This window comes from Gallus gallus, chromosome 2 (assembly GCF_016699485.2).
Source record: "Gallus gallus isolate bGalGal1 chromosome 2, bGalGal1.mat.broiler.GRCg7b, whole genome shotgun sequence".
Taxonomy (NCBI): Eukaryota; Metazoa; Chordata; class Aves; order Galliformes; family Phasianidae; genus Gallus; species Gallus gallus.
The window spans coordinates 148,834,249-148,847,990 of NC_052533.1; the positions used below are offsets into that span (position 1 = coordinate 148,834,249).

The window sequence follows — 13,742 nt, forward strand, 5'->3', positions numbered from 1 at the left end:
ACTCCCAACGTGGAAGGATCTCTATCTGGAGATTGCTCCTCTTGGAGCCCTTCTGTGAGCCCAGGACATGGGTGAGATTCTTTTATTTCATTACTCCTTTTTAATGCGATCATCTCTCTGGTCCAATACCTGTTTGCCATACAAACTATGTAACCCTGCAACAGGATGAAGGTTTTCTGCAAGGGCTTTGGAGTCTAAACAAAAGAGAAAGAAAAACAACAAAAGCACAACAGTTCCTTTCAAGACAGTGCTACTACTGTTGCTAAAAGCCTATTGGCTTTGTCCTGCTGCCTCTACTAAACCAAATCTTAAGAACCACTCTCATAATTCAGCTTGTGAAAGTTTGCCACTAACCCTTGCGTGTCTACTCCTTCCTAGGTGGATCAAGCCCTTCTCCACCCCAAAGAGCCACAGCAAATAGCAGCAATGCACTGCATGTTCCCATCAATGGAGAGGTCTTAAGAAGAACAAATTGCTACAGCTCGAATGACAGCCTTCCACAGCACAACAGTGATGGAGAGAAGGAGCTCATCCATGTTCAAGCCCTCATTTCTCCCGGCTCTGCTGAAGATACTGACCTGAGCCTGCTAGAAACAACAGTCACTGACCTGGACTGTGATAGGGCGTCATTGCAGTGCAGCCCAGCCCAAGCACAGCCCGAGTGCCCCGACAGCAGCAGCTCCATGCAGGATCAGGTCAGCGTCAGCGAGGAGGAGCCGAGCCTTGTGGAGGGGGGCGTAGAATCAGAGCTCCAGTCCCAGGCACCGGGCAGCAGAACGGGCTCTGAGCCACTCTCTCCATGAGAAGAGAGGATGAGTAACATCTTTACACCGAATCTCTCATGGCCTCCTGGCTTTTACTGAATAAAAGCACCCTGGTGCTGGATCAACGCCTTGACTGCCTTCTGAGTCTTCATTCACAGGGATTGGGATGGATGCAACAAACAGCAAGGCACCTCAGCTTGCAAGGCTATGGCTGTGGGGTGTGTGCAGCAGTGCTGACAGACCTGCTGATCCCACGCATGCCATCGGGCTGCTCTGGCATGGGACGTGCCTCTAACCCAAAGCTCTTTCTCACCCTCCCAAGGAAAAGCAAAGCATCTGCGCCGCCACCAGCACAACCCCGCAGCAGACAGAAGTGAAAGCAAACAGTTTCACGCTGCTCCCCTTCGCTCCCGTCCTAGTACGTGTACAGTCAAGAAAGTACAGTTGGAAAGAGTATCGTTGTGAGACAGCAAAGGAACAAACAGAGAAGGAATGCTCACCCATACCCAAACATTTAGGTTTACAATGAAAAGCTCTACAAAGAAGAGATCTCAAGAAAGAGATCCTTCCCCATTGTCAGTCAGCCCTTAAATGGGGTCTAGGAGGAGTGGAGCCTGGCTTGCTGTCACATAGGTGAATTGCTTTCACCTGTGCTCCCATTGCTGACCCAGTCCCTGCCTCAGGTGATCAATCAGTGGTTCAGGCTGTGACTCAACAGTTCCCATACACTAAGAGACCACATGGGGACTGATAGTGAAATCAGTACAAAACACATGTGAGTGTGCACAGGATTGCGCAAAGCAGTGCAGTTGCACAACTGTGTGTGGATGTGTGCACAAATGGGGTTGCATGTGTGTTTGTGCCCCTGGGTGTACAAGGGGTGGGGTTGCACAGGAGTGAGCGAGCACATGTGGAGTGCACAGATGGAGTTGCACTCGTGTGTGTTTGCACAAGTGAACAAAGCAGTGGGGTTGCACAGGTGTGTCCTTGCTATGCATAGGAGTGTGCATGCATGTGGGTGTGTGTGTCAGGATTGGGATGCTCATGTATGTGCGTGTAAAGAGTTGGAGTTGCAGCTGTGTGCGTGTGTGTGCACGCACAAGGACACTGTGGTACCATTGTGTGTGTGCACATTGGGAGTGAAAGGTTGGGGTTACACGCATGTGTGTGGGCACAGGGCTGTGCAAAAGCATAGGGATACACGAGTGTTTGCAAGCACGTGGGGAGTGCAGGGACAGGGTGGCACAAATGTGTGCTTGCACAGGGGTGTGCTGAGGAATTGGGTTGCACACTTCTGCACACAAATGAATGTTGTTTGGTAGGTGTTTGTACGTACATGTTCCAAAGGATGGTTTGCACACCTCTGTGAATGCAAATGAGGGCATGCGAGGTTGTGTGCACATGGGTGCGCAAAGGGGGCAGGGTGGCACACGTGTGTGTGTACATGGATAGGGGGAAGGATGGAGTTGCACGCTGACCTATGCTGAGGTGAGTGGGGGTTCACCACATTGCTCAGTGGTGGATTTGTTCATGGTCAGTGCTAATAGGAAACTCACAGAACACATGAAGGCCTTGCAAAAGTCTGGTTGGTGATGTCAGTTGCTCTTCCTTTCCCCACTGAAGCTGTCACTCCATTGCAGAAGTCCACCAAAGTGGCCAGACTGCATGTCTCTGTTTCCACTGTTTCTGCATTTCCTTCTTGTTGCTCCCTGTAACCAGCAGGTTCAGCCATGCTGGTTTCCTGCCTCCTCTGCTTGATTTCATGTGGTAGGGATGGAGAGCTCTGCAGCTCTGAGGAAGTTCTTCTGAAAAAGCTACCAAAAGGGATCTTTTCCATCCCTTTGCCCCTAAAGACAGTTTTCCAGAGGATCTTGTCCAATAATTCCTTGAGCAGCCTCCAGCTGGCTCTCCTGTACTTCAGGGTCCTGACTTTGCTTTTTGCCAGGCCTGCATTCCTTGAGGTCACGAACTCAAGGAGGACATGGTCACTATAGCCCTGACCGCCTCCTGTCTTAACCCCTGCTGTGCACCATGTCCAGTAATGCTTCACTTCTGCTTGGTGTGCCTAATGCCTGGACCACAAAGCTATTCTCAGTGCACTCCAGGAGTCTCCCCGATTGCTTGCAGCCAGTCATGCCATTTTCCCAGGGAGACTGGAATCCCCCATCAGGGTGAGAGTCAGTGAGCACAATGCTTATGGCAGCTGCAGTAAGCAGCTCCCTTGGCAAGGCAGCCTGTAGCAGACCCTGACCTCCAGAAGGCCTTTACCGGCACAGTCCCTGATTTTACTCACAAGTTCTCAACCTGGTCATGGCTGTTCTTTGTCCTTTGCAGTCAACTTCTTAACAGAGTGCAAATCCCTTGCCTTCCAGAATTCCATTGTAACAATCCTGTCTGCTTTATGTCAGGCTTTTTTTTTTTTTTTTTTCCCAATTTCTAGGTAGGAAAATTAATTTCTGATCCAGGAAAAGAAGTGCAACAATCTTCCTTGCAGTGCTCAGTTTGCATGAGTTGCCAAGTGCTCCTCGGGTAATGAGTGCTGAAGAGCTGACCTTGGTGGCAGGGGCTGCAGCTTCGTTTTATACCTGTCATGTGGGAATACAAAAAAGGCTACTCAGAGCAGGAGCTGCAGAGTGAGATAAACAGCGTAAGAAGATAAGGCTGAGAACCAAGGGCACCTCCAGAAAGAAGAGAAAAACTAAGTCATGTAAGCTGTGTGATGGGCGCGTGATACTGAGCGTGATGGGAGGAAGAGCACGTGGCTAGGAATGACTGATGGCTCAGGTTGGATGAGTGCCTGCAGTTGGATCTGTGCAGTTAAGGAGTGTTTGTGGAATGTTTTGTTCAGGCATTTTACTTTCTTTGCCCCTGGGCTGCAATGGCTTGGAAATGGCAGTGTCACCTAGGAGCCCACACGGCAACCTGAGGTCTCCTTGTTTGGGTCTATCAAAAACCACCATGATGACAAAAGAGTGTCTGCATTCTGTGCTGTGTGAGCGCAGCCCTGAGGAGCGGTGTGGACATGGCGTGGCAGGGAGAAGGAATTTCCCTTCGATGGGGAAGTGCCCAGTAATGTTTGCATCCTGCATGTTGGTGTGTAACCGCTCCGTGCCCCACGCGCTTCTGAATGGGCAGCTCAGCTTTTGTGTCACTCAGCCAGCTGTGGCAGAGCAGATCAGGCTTTCTGCAGGCATGGGCAATCATCCCATCGCTCTGTGCCTTACAAGGAGTTTAAAACCTTTTCTTTTTAAAGTCCTCTTCCCAAGCTTAACCACCTACAGTGAAGTAGATGTCATTTTTTTTCGTGTCCTTCAATTCCGAGTCCATATTTTCCCCAAAGCAAAAGCATTTGGAGGTAACCACCTACAGTTAAGTGTGCAATTTCAACGTCTATTTCTGATCATGGCAGTAATTTCAGAGGTCACACTTAATGTACGGTGCCTGTTTAAATTCTGACAAAGGTTGTAGTTGCAGCTGACTTCCCAAGGCTGCAGTACGTGGTGGAGACACAGTCTTGGTCTTCTGCATTTGCATTAATCCTACATTTCCTTTCTCCACCTTACAGGTCAGCTCGTGCTGGAAGTGGATGGTATCCCAGCATGAATGAAGGTCAGTGCAGGAGTAGCTGCTGATGGGAGGAAGGAAGTCCATGCTAATGAGTTCCGAAGCATCTGTGGGTACAGTACTGGAGGAGGCAGCAGTGATGCCGGAGGGCTCCCCAGCAGGAAGCTGGCTCATCCAAATGCTTTCTGAGTGTTTGGAAGCCCAAACCCTTCTGACTTCCAAGCTGGAGGCAGCCAGAGGCAACATCTCCTTGGTCTGATTGTGTGATGCCTGAGTGAGAAGGTGGTCTGAGCTGGATGCAGAAGAGTGACCTTACTCTGTTATTTTACTTCAGATAACCTCATTGGGTGACCCTTCTGTTGGTTTCTTAAAATTTGGATCTAGGAGGTGACCCCTCCCTTTGCTTACAATGAAAGCACAGTAGTGCTGCGGGCACTCATCAAGGTTGTAATCATTGCTGGGGTGGGATCATTTGTCCCACAGCTGGTGAGCAGAGCTGGTGCTCTGGTGAGCGTGCTGCACAGGGAGACTGAGATCTGGGCCTCCTTGGAACAGGTCACCCCGTGAGAGCCCATCAGAAGCACCACTGAGGCGTGTGCATGAGCTGGGCACAGCTTGGGCTGATCAGGACGAACAGGAGAGCTGGGTTTGGTGCTGGGTGGTCACTGGGAGGGGTCTCAGCAGAAGAGCTGGGCTGGGGTGGGCACGCTGCATCAGCCCTCATCCCAGCTGGCAGTGAGAGTGGGAGGAGGCTGATGGGTGCTGCATGCTCTCGCTGGCATGCTGACTCTGTGGCACAGCAGCATGCTGGTGAGTGAGCTGGGAGGGAGATGGACTGCTGCTGTGCCTGGCTAAGCCAGAGCTGGAGGTTTGTCAAACATGTGAGTCATGCTGGTGCAGCTGCTGCAGCTGCAGCAGGAGTAGAAAACAAAGAGGTTTTATTCATGACAGCAACACCAGTTATTTGATTCAATTGTGTAACTATGAAGAAGATGGTGAAGAACAGATCCACCTCGGAGACATGCTAGATCACATGAGGAAGGAGCATGTGATCCAAGACAACCAGCATGGCTTTACCATGCCCAACCAATCTGGTGGCCTTCTATGATGGAGTGACAGCATTTGTGGGCAAAAGGAAGGCAACCGATGTCATTTACCTGGACTTGTGCAATGGCCTTTTACGTGGCCCTCCACCACATCCTTATCTTCAAGTTGGAGAGATGTGGATTTGATGGGTGGACCACCTGGTGGATAACGAATTGGTTGAAAAGCCACAGACAGAGGGTGGTGATTAACAGTGCTATGTCCAGATGGAGGCCAGTAACAAACGGTGTCCCCCAGGGGTCTGTCCTGGGACAGGTGCTTTTTAACATCTTTATCAATGACATCGATGACAAAATTGAGTGCACCCTCAGCAGTTTGCCACTGACACCCAGCTGAGTGGTGCAGCTGACACAGTGGAAGGAAGGGATGCCATTCAGAGGGACCTCAACAGGCTTGAAAGATGGGCCCAGGTGAACCTAATGAGTCTCAACACAGCAAAGTGCAAGGGTTGGCACTTGGGCCGGAGGAATCCCAGGCATTTATACAGACTAGAAGGAGCAGTCCTTGAGAGCAGCCCTGCAGAGAAGGACCTGGGGGTCCTGGTGGGTGAAAAGCTGACCATGAGCCAGAAGTGTGCTCTTACAGCAAGGAAAGCAAATGGGATCCTGGGCTCCAGCAGCAGAGGGGTGGCCAGCAGGGACAGGGAGGTGATTGTCCCTCTCTGCTCTGCCCTCGTGAGGCCCCATCTGCAGTACTGCGTCCAGGCCTGGGGACCCCAACGCAAGAAAGACAGGGAGCTGTTGGAGAGGGTCCAGAGGAGGCCACAAAGATGCTCAGAGGGCTGCAGCACCTCCCCTACAAAGACAGGCTGAGGGAGCTGGGCTTGTTGAGCCTGGAGAAGAGAAGGCTGCGGGGTGAGCTCATTGCAGCCTTCCAGGACCTAAAGGGAGCCTCCAAACAGGAGGGGAGGCAACTCTTTGAGAGGGGAGATAAGAGCAGGACAGGGGGCAATGGTTTGAAGCTGAAGGAGGGCAGGTTGAGGTTGGATGTGAGGGGGAAGTTCTTGACAGAGAGAGTGGTGAGGTGCTGGAACAGCTGCCCAGAGAGGCTGTGGATGCCCCGTCCATCCGTGGAGGTGTTGAAGGCCAGGTTGGATGGGGCCGTGGGCAGCCTGGGCTGGTATTGAGTGTGAAGGTTGGTGGCCCTGTGTGTGGTGAGGGGTTGGAGCTTCGTGATCCTTGGGGTCCCTTCCAACCCAACCATTCTGTGACTCTGTGATAACACTTGCTGTCAGAAATAATGGCAGCTGTACAGAAGCTGGATGTATTTTGGGACAGTTCTTGTAACCAGCTGATGTTGAGACCTTGCCCCACTCAAGAGTCTAAAGTGTGTATCAGAAGAAAGCTGGCAAAATGCTTATTCCTCATTATTTTTCATGTGCTGATTCTTTCTGTAGGGCTCCTTTCCAAAAGGAGATTTCGGGGATCGAGGCCGTTGGAGAAGGAGTGAAGGCAGCTCTTGCCAGGAGCGTAGGAAATCCCTGTGGAGAGAACCAAAGAGCCTGGGCTTCCTCTGAGATGTTCCCATCGTGTCTCAGCAGGGAGACGACCGCTGCTCCCATTTCTGCCCTGTGTGGAAAGGTATGGCTGGGCTTCTTTTGCTCGTTTTTTCTTCCTTTTTCTCATTTTTAAGGGTGAAACAGGGGGAGACCCGCTGGTCATTCGTTACCTCAATCACTGGATGGGTTCTGCGCCCACTGCGAACCTGGGCTGATAACATGGGCACGTTTCAGGCTGGACTCATTTTCCTGCTCAGTTTCCTTTTGGCTACAGGCAGACAGCTGTCTAAAGGTGTGTTTTCAAACCCAGTCTACAAAACCATGTTTCACTGCTGTAGGTGGTTCAGTGTGTTCTTGCAGTGTAGATGTGTTTGCTGTAAAATCTTAATGGTTTCTATTCCTAGGGAAGGACTGGAAGAAGGTAGGGGGAAGAGGATTCAATGCCTTGGGTGTATCTTAGTGAGAAATGTTGGCATTAGGTGCCAAAAGTCTTTTCTCCTCAGCTGCAAAAGGACAGCGTGGCTCAGACTACTTAACCTGCTGGAGCAGGGTGGTAGCAAAGAGCGGGCACTGCCCTCCTGCCAGCTCATAAAATCATAGAATCATAGAATTGCTAAGGTTGGAAGAGACCCACATGATCATCCAGTCCAACCATTCGCCCTTCACCAATGGTTCCCGCTAAACCATGTCCCTCAACACAACATCCAAATGCTCTTTGAACACCACCAGGGTCGATGACTCCACCACCTCCCTGGGCAGCCCATTCCAGTGCCTGACCACCCTTTCAGACAAGTAGTATTTCCTAATGTCCAGCCTGAATCTTCCCTGGCGCAGCTTGAAGCCATTCCCTCTAGTCCTATCACTGTCACACGAGAGAAGAGGCTGGCCCCCAGCTCACTGCAACCTCCCTTCAGGTAGTTATAGAGAGCAGTAAGGTCTCCCCTGAGCCTCCTCTTCTCCAGACTGAACAATCCCAGCTCCTTCAGCCGCTCCTCATCAGGCCTGTGCTCCAGAGCCCTCACCAGCTTTGTTGCCCTCCTCTGGACACGCTCCAGGGCCTCGATGTCTTTCTTACAGTGGGGGGCCCAAAACTGGGCACAGTACTCGAGGTGCGGCCTCACCAGTGCTGAGTACAGGGGGAGAAGCACGCCAAGCTGTGCTTGGTTATGGTCTGCCAGGTCTCTGCTGCCCGGCATTTCTTCTGAGAAGTTTGCCATATCTGCTTGGAGCGGTGAAGGGTGGGGAAGAAGTGGTGGTCAGGAGCTAAGGCTCTGCAGGATAATTTCAGATGGGTTTAACAGGGTATCCAAAGACATTGTTTCCCTTGGGATAATCCCAACACTGTGCAGGAGTCTCAGCTGAGCCCCTGAGCTGATGTCTGAAGCACCTGCCTCTCCTCCAGCTGAGCCACAGGAAAGCTACCTGTGCCCAGGTATTACAACTTATGCAGGCATTGTGGACCTGCTGCCAAATGTTTCCCTTAGTGATAAATAGCATCTCAGCACTGATATCCCATCTCTGGCACAATCTGGAACCTTTCTGCAAACCTTGGCTGCCCATTCCAATCAACATTTCTTCCCTTCTCTCTTTAGCAGCAGGGAGGTGTGGTTCTGTGTTTGGGAGCAGCAGCCAGCAGGCTGCCAGAGATCCTTGCAGCGCACAGAGGGGCGTGCTGGGGACGGACCGTCCTTCCTGCAATGCAGAAGGGAGTTTCTGCAGCCCTCTGTCATGAAAAATGGAAGAATGTATTTTGCATGCTACTTCTGAGTGGGTGCAGTGCTGCAGGGGACGTCAGGATTCATTTGGGGCTGCAGGAAGGAGCAGTGAGAAGTGAAGCACTAGTTTGTGTTTTGACTGTCAAAGTGGTGTTATATTTCTGGGAGGGGAAATACGGGCTAAGATGGATAACAGGAGGGAGAAGGCTAATACCTGGACAGCAGGCTGAGCTCTGGTGACTGCAGCCATTCGCAGTAGAGGTTTTGCTGTTTTGCACAGTGGGGTTCAGAATGGCAGCTGATGATGAGTGGGAGCAGCTTGAGGGACAAACTTCCATGGTTAGCTGGGGGCATTGAGCTGCTTTAGCATGCAGACTCTGCTCTTACACTCAGCCAGCAGATGTTCTCAATGGGAATTCTGAGAGCAGTCGGAGGCTGAGCAATCATCTCAAGCCATCATCTTCCTCCATTAGGAGGAAGTTTTTCCCCCAGAGGGTGGTGACGCACTGAACAGATTGCCCAAGGAGGTTGTGGATGCCCCATCCCTGCAGGCATCCAAGGCCAGGCTAAATGTGGCTCTGGGCAGCCTGGTCTGCTGGTTGGCGACCCTGCACACAGCAGGGGGTTGGAACGGGATGAGCATTGTGGTCCTTTTCAACCCAGGCCATCCTAGGATCCATGATCTCTCATTTCTGTGCAGTGGCCATTGTATGTTTGGCAGTAATTGTGAACAGAGGTTTTTTGGTTTTGTTTTGGTTGGTGGTGGTTGCGGTGGCTAATGAAAAAAAAAAAAAGTGTCACTGTGCAACTAGAGAAATACCTGAGCAAACAGGAGGGAATGAGAGGAAAGAACTGCTGATGGCAATGCTGTACCAGAAGCCAGTGTGGAAACATTAGAGAGGGGAGCAGGGGCAGCTGATGGCAGCAGTGTGAAGCTGACCATGAGCCAGCAGTGTGCTCTTACAGCACGGAAAGCAAACGGGATCCTGGGCTCCAGCAGCAGAGGGGTGGCCAGCAGGGACAGGGAGGTGATTGTCCCCCTCTGCTCTGCCCTCGTGAGGCCCCATCTGCAGTACTGCGTCCATGCCTGGGGACCCCAACGCAAGAAAGACAGGGAGCTGTTGGAGAGGGTCCAGAGGAGGCCACAAAGATGCTCAGAGGGCTGCAGCACCTCCCCTACAAAGACAGGCTGAGGGAGCTGGGCTTGCTGAGCCTGGAGAAGAGAAGGCTGCGGGGTGAGCTCATTGCAGCCTTCCAGGACCTAAAGGGAGCCTCCAAACAGGAGGGGAGGCAACTCTTTGAGAGGGGAGATAAGAGCAGGACAGGGGGCAATGGTTTGAAGCTGAAGGAGGGCAGGTTGAGGTTGGATGTGAGGGGGAAGTTCTTGACAGAGAGAGTGGTGAGGTGCTGGAACAGCTGCCCAGAGAGGCTGTGGATGCCCCGTCCATCCGTGGAGGTGTTGAAGGCCAGGTTGGATGGGGCCGTGGGCAGCCTGGGCTGGTATTGAGTGTGGAGGTTGGTGGCCCTGTGTGTGGTGGGGGTTTGGAGCTTCGTGATCCTTGGGGTCCCTTCCAACCCAACCATTCTGTGATGCTGTGATGCCTCACCATTTTGATATTTAGAAGCATTGATTTATAAGTTTTTTCCCGAACTTTCAAGAAAACCCCCTGAGATTTCTCCAGTAACCTCCTGGCAAGCTGATGGGCTGACCCCGAAACCAGGGTGGATTCAGGCCTTCAAGTTTCTGGAGTTTTACCTTTGACTGCTTCTTCAACAGCTGATGGCACAGCTGCCACATCCTTCTGAAGCTCCTCTTCCCCATCTGTCTTTTACAACTTGCTCATTATCTCATGGCTCTTTGCTTCAGAGGGTTGGAAAGAAGCAAAACACATGTAAGAATAGGACAAGAATAAATAAATCAAGGGTGATTTCATTAAGAGTGTCTGATGGATAATCCTTTCAAAAGGGTTAATCCTTCCAAAAGCATGTTAACACCATTTGGTTCACTGACATTTGCCTATGAGAAGATGCACTTTTTTGCCATGGAAACACTTTTCCAAAACTTTGCTTTTCCAACATGGAAAGCTGCATTGTCCCAGCAATGCACTCCGCCTCTCATCAGCCGCATTCTTGTTATGCAACAGAAAGTCACCCCAGCTCCCCTCTGCAGCATTTACAGGCAGTCTGAGTTCCTCAAACACAAAGCTCTGGCCTGTTCTGTTAGACCACTTCCTGGGGATTTCACAATACCCTTCTTGTCTGATAGATTAAATCCATGAGAGCTCAAAAGAAGTGCATGTCTTCAGGAGAAGCCCTGTTCAATTGCACTCCCCTCTTCTCTTCCAGGTGCTTAAAAACAAGTAAATAAGGCATTCCTTTTGTCAGCAGCAGAAATGAAGAACCATGAGTTCCTCTGTTTCCTCCATGTGTTTATTTCCTTGTGTCAACAAGGAGACACGGAAGGGCTACAGTGCACAATCTGCGCAGCATTGGAGCTCTCAGCTCCATCACACCATCTCTTCTTACACAGCTCGAATCACAGAATCACAGTGTCAGGGCTTGGAAGGGACCTTGGAAGATCACCCGGTCCAATCCCCCTGCTGGAGCAGGAACACCTGGATCAGGGCACCCAGGAACATGTTCTGAATGTCTCCACAGAAGGAAACCCCACCACCTTCCTGGGCAGCCCATTCCAGTGTTCTGTTTCTCACCATGAAGAAGTTTCTTCTCGTATTTATGTGGATCCTCCTGTGTTCCAGTTTGCACCCATTGCCCCTTGTCCTATCATTGGATGTCACTGAGAAGAGCCTGGCTCCATCCTCCTGACACTCACCCCTTACATATTTATAAACATTAATGAGGTCACCCTCAGCCTCCTCCAATCTAAAGAGACTCAGCTCCCTCAGCCTCTCCTTGTAAGGGAGGTGCTGCATTCCCTTCCTCACCTCTGTGTCTCTGTTCTGGACTCTCTCAAGCAGTTCCCCACCCTTGGATTGGAGGGGCCCAGAACTGGACACAGTACTCCAGATGTGGTCTCACCAGGGCAGAGTAGAGGTGGAGGAGAACCTCTCTTGCCCTGCTAACGACAGCCCCTACAATACATCCCAGGATGCTATTGGCTTTCTTGGCTACAAGGGCACAGTGCTGGCTCATGGTCCTCCTGCAGTCCACCAGGACCCCCAGGTCCCCTTCCCGTACGCTGTTCTCCAACAGCTCAGTCCCCAACCTATCCTGGCACCTGGGGTTGTTCTTGCCCAGCTGCAACACCCTAAACTTGCCCTTGTTCTATTTCATTCAATTTCTCCCTGCCCAGCTCTCCAGCCTGTCCAGGTCTCTATGGATGGCAGCACAGCCTTCTGGCATTCAGCCACTCCTCCCAGCTTTGTGTCATCAGCAAACCTCCTGACACTGCACTTTATTCCCTCATCCAAGTCATTGATGAATATATGGAATAGTGCAGGTCTTAGTACTGACTCTTGATGGACTCCACCAGATACAGGCCTCCAACTAGACTGTCTCACTGACCACAACTCTGGCTTCTTTCCTTCAGCCAGTTTGCAGCCCACCTCCCCAAGAGCCCCTTCATAGACCCACAGCTACTGTACAAAACGTTGGTCTGTTTCATTACTTTCTCAGACTGCATCTCAGCATTAGCATCCCAAACTTCTGCTCATGGCATGCTTTTATTCTACTTTTGCCCAAGCATCTGTGTCTTATGATGGCTCACGGAAGAAGTAGAAAATGAATGCCCCCCTAGAGCCAGCTTCCTGACAGCGGTGGTCAGGAGCGATTCAGCACGCACGCAAGAGGATAAGTGATGATTATTTTTTTAACCCTTGAAGGTTAATTTTTAAGGCTGTATGGAAATAGTCTTATTTCACGAAAGGCCGGTGTAATACCTAGCTACTACCTGTTCTGCTTCACACTGAGTGCAATCCCAGTCCTTCATTCAGAGATCTGGGGACTTAACTACCAAGCAGAATGGGACAAATCACAGAGGAGGTGTAAATGTCAACTTCAGGTTCACATTTCAGAACAGGACAGGAAAGGAAGCCGTCAGTCCTGGGGGTTAAGGCCTCCAGCAGCATGCAAAGAGAACAGCCACAGGAAAGAACAAATCCAAAGCAGAAACAGAAAATCGGTGCATCAAATCCAGGTGCCTGTTTAGTATAGGTACCTCTCCTTTGGTGCCTTATCAACCTCTGTCTTGTTTCCCAGACCTTCAGCCAGGCTGCGCTCCAGTGGCAGGCTGCTTGCATCAGCTTCAGACAGAAGGGAGACAATGCAGCAAGAGCATTGCTTCGGAGGAAGATTTTAGCACAGTCTTAATAAACTTCAAATTATCAAGCCCATTTTCATAAGCAGTACTCAAAATTCGTTCTATAATACTTTAAGGAAGAGGACTCAAGAAACTTTCATTTCCTTGGTGCTAAGAAGAGTCCTTCACCATCACGTCCCTTTGTGCGACGCAAAGCCTGATTGGCTTTCTGACAGCATCCTGGCTGGTTCTCCCAGTGCAGGGAATCTCACTGTGCTCTCTCAGAAGAGGAAAGGAAAGAAAAGCTGATGGAAACAGGCACCTCAGGTTTGAAGAGACGCAGGGTTCCACAGCATGCTGGAGACAGGACTGTCACAGTGCTGAGACATTATTCCAGAGGACAGTTTATCATGAAAAGAAAGGATTTCAGGGCACATTCACTATGCACAAGCAGTAACCACTGGGCTCATTTCGCTTTCTCATCATGCATTTGGAGAAGAAAGGCATTGTTGGGCATCACTTCAGGGGAGTTAGACTAATAGACCTCACAAAATACAAGGGTTATTCAGAGGGGAACAATCACAGAACCACAGAATGGTTGGGTTGGAAGGGACCCCAAGGATCATGAAGTTCCAACCCCCCACCACAGGCAGGACCACCAACCTCCACATTCAGTACTTCACTGTAGGTTGTTAAGCAGGGCACCAAGTATTCTTCTCCTTCCTTATGCTCATCCCTACCGAAGCAGCATCCAAAAACATGCACCCTTGATGCGATCCAACTTCTCTCCAATGCTTTTGCAGTTCTATAGAAAAGAAAAAAAGGAATAAGAAAGAGGA

The 13,742-nt window shown here is 50.7% G+C and overlaps 1 long non-coding RNA gene across 18 annotated transcripts in view; it reads right to left on the reverse strand.

Moving 5' to 3' along the window:
* Positions 1–18: 18 nt before the first annotated feature.
* LOC121110129 overlaps positions 19–13,742 on the reverse strand; it is a 22,809-nt gene continuing 9,085 nt past the window's right edge. For 2 of the 18 annotated variants that reach the window (XR_005857760.2, XR_006937267.1), the window contains exons 2-3: positions 13,567–13,708; positions 3,172–10,506 (exon numbers count right to left, since the gene is read on the reverse strand). This is a non-coding gene — a long non-coding RNA (uncharacterized LOC121110129). Of the gene's footprint in view, positions 195–2,320; positions 13,709–13,742 lie in introns of those variants that run through there. The other 16 variants (XR_006937270.1, XR_006937259.1, XR_006937271.1 and 13 more) reach the window with 16 other exon arrangements.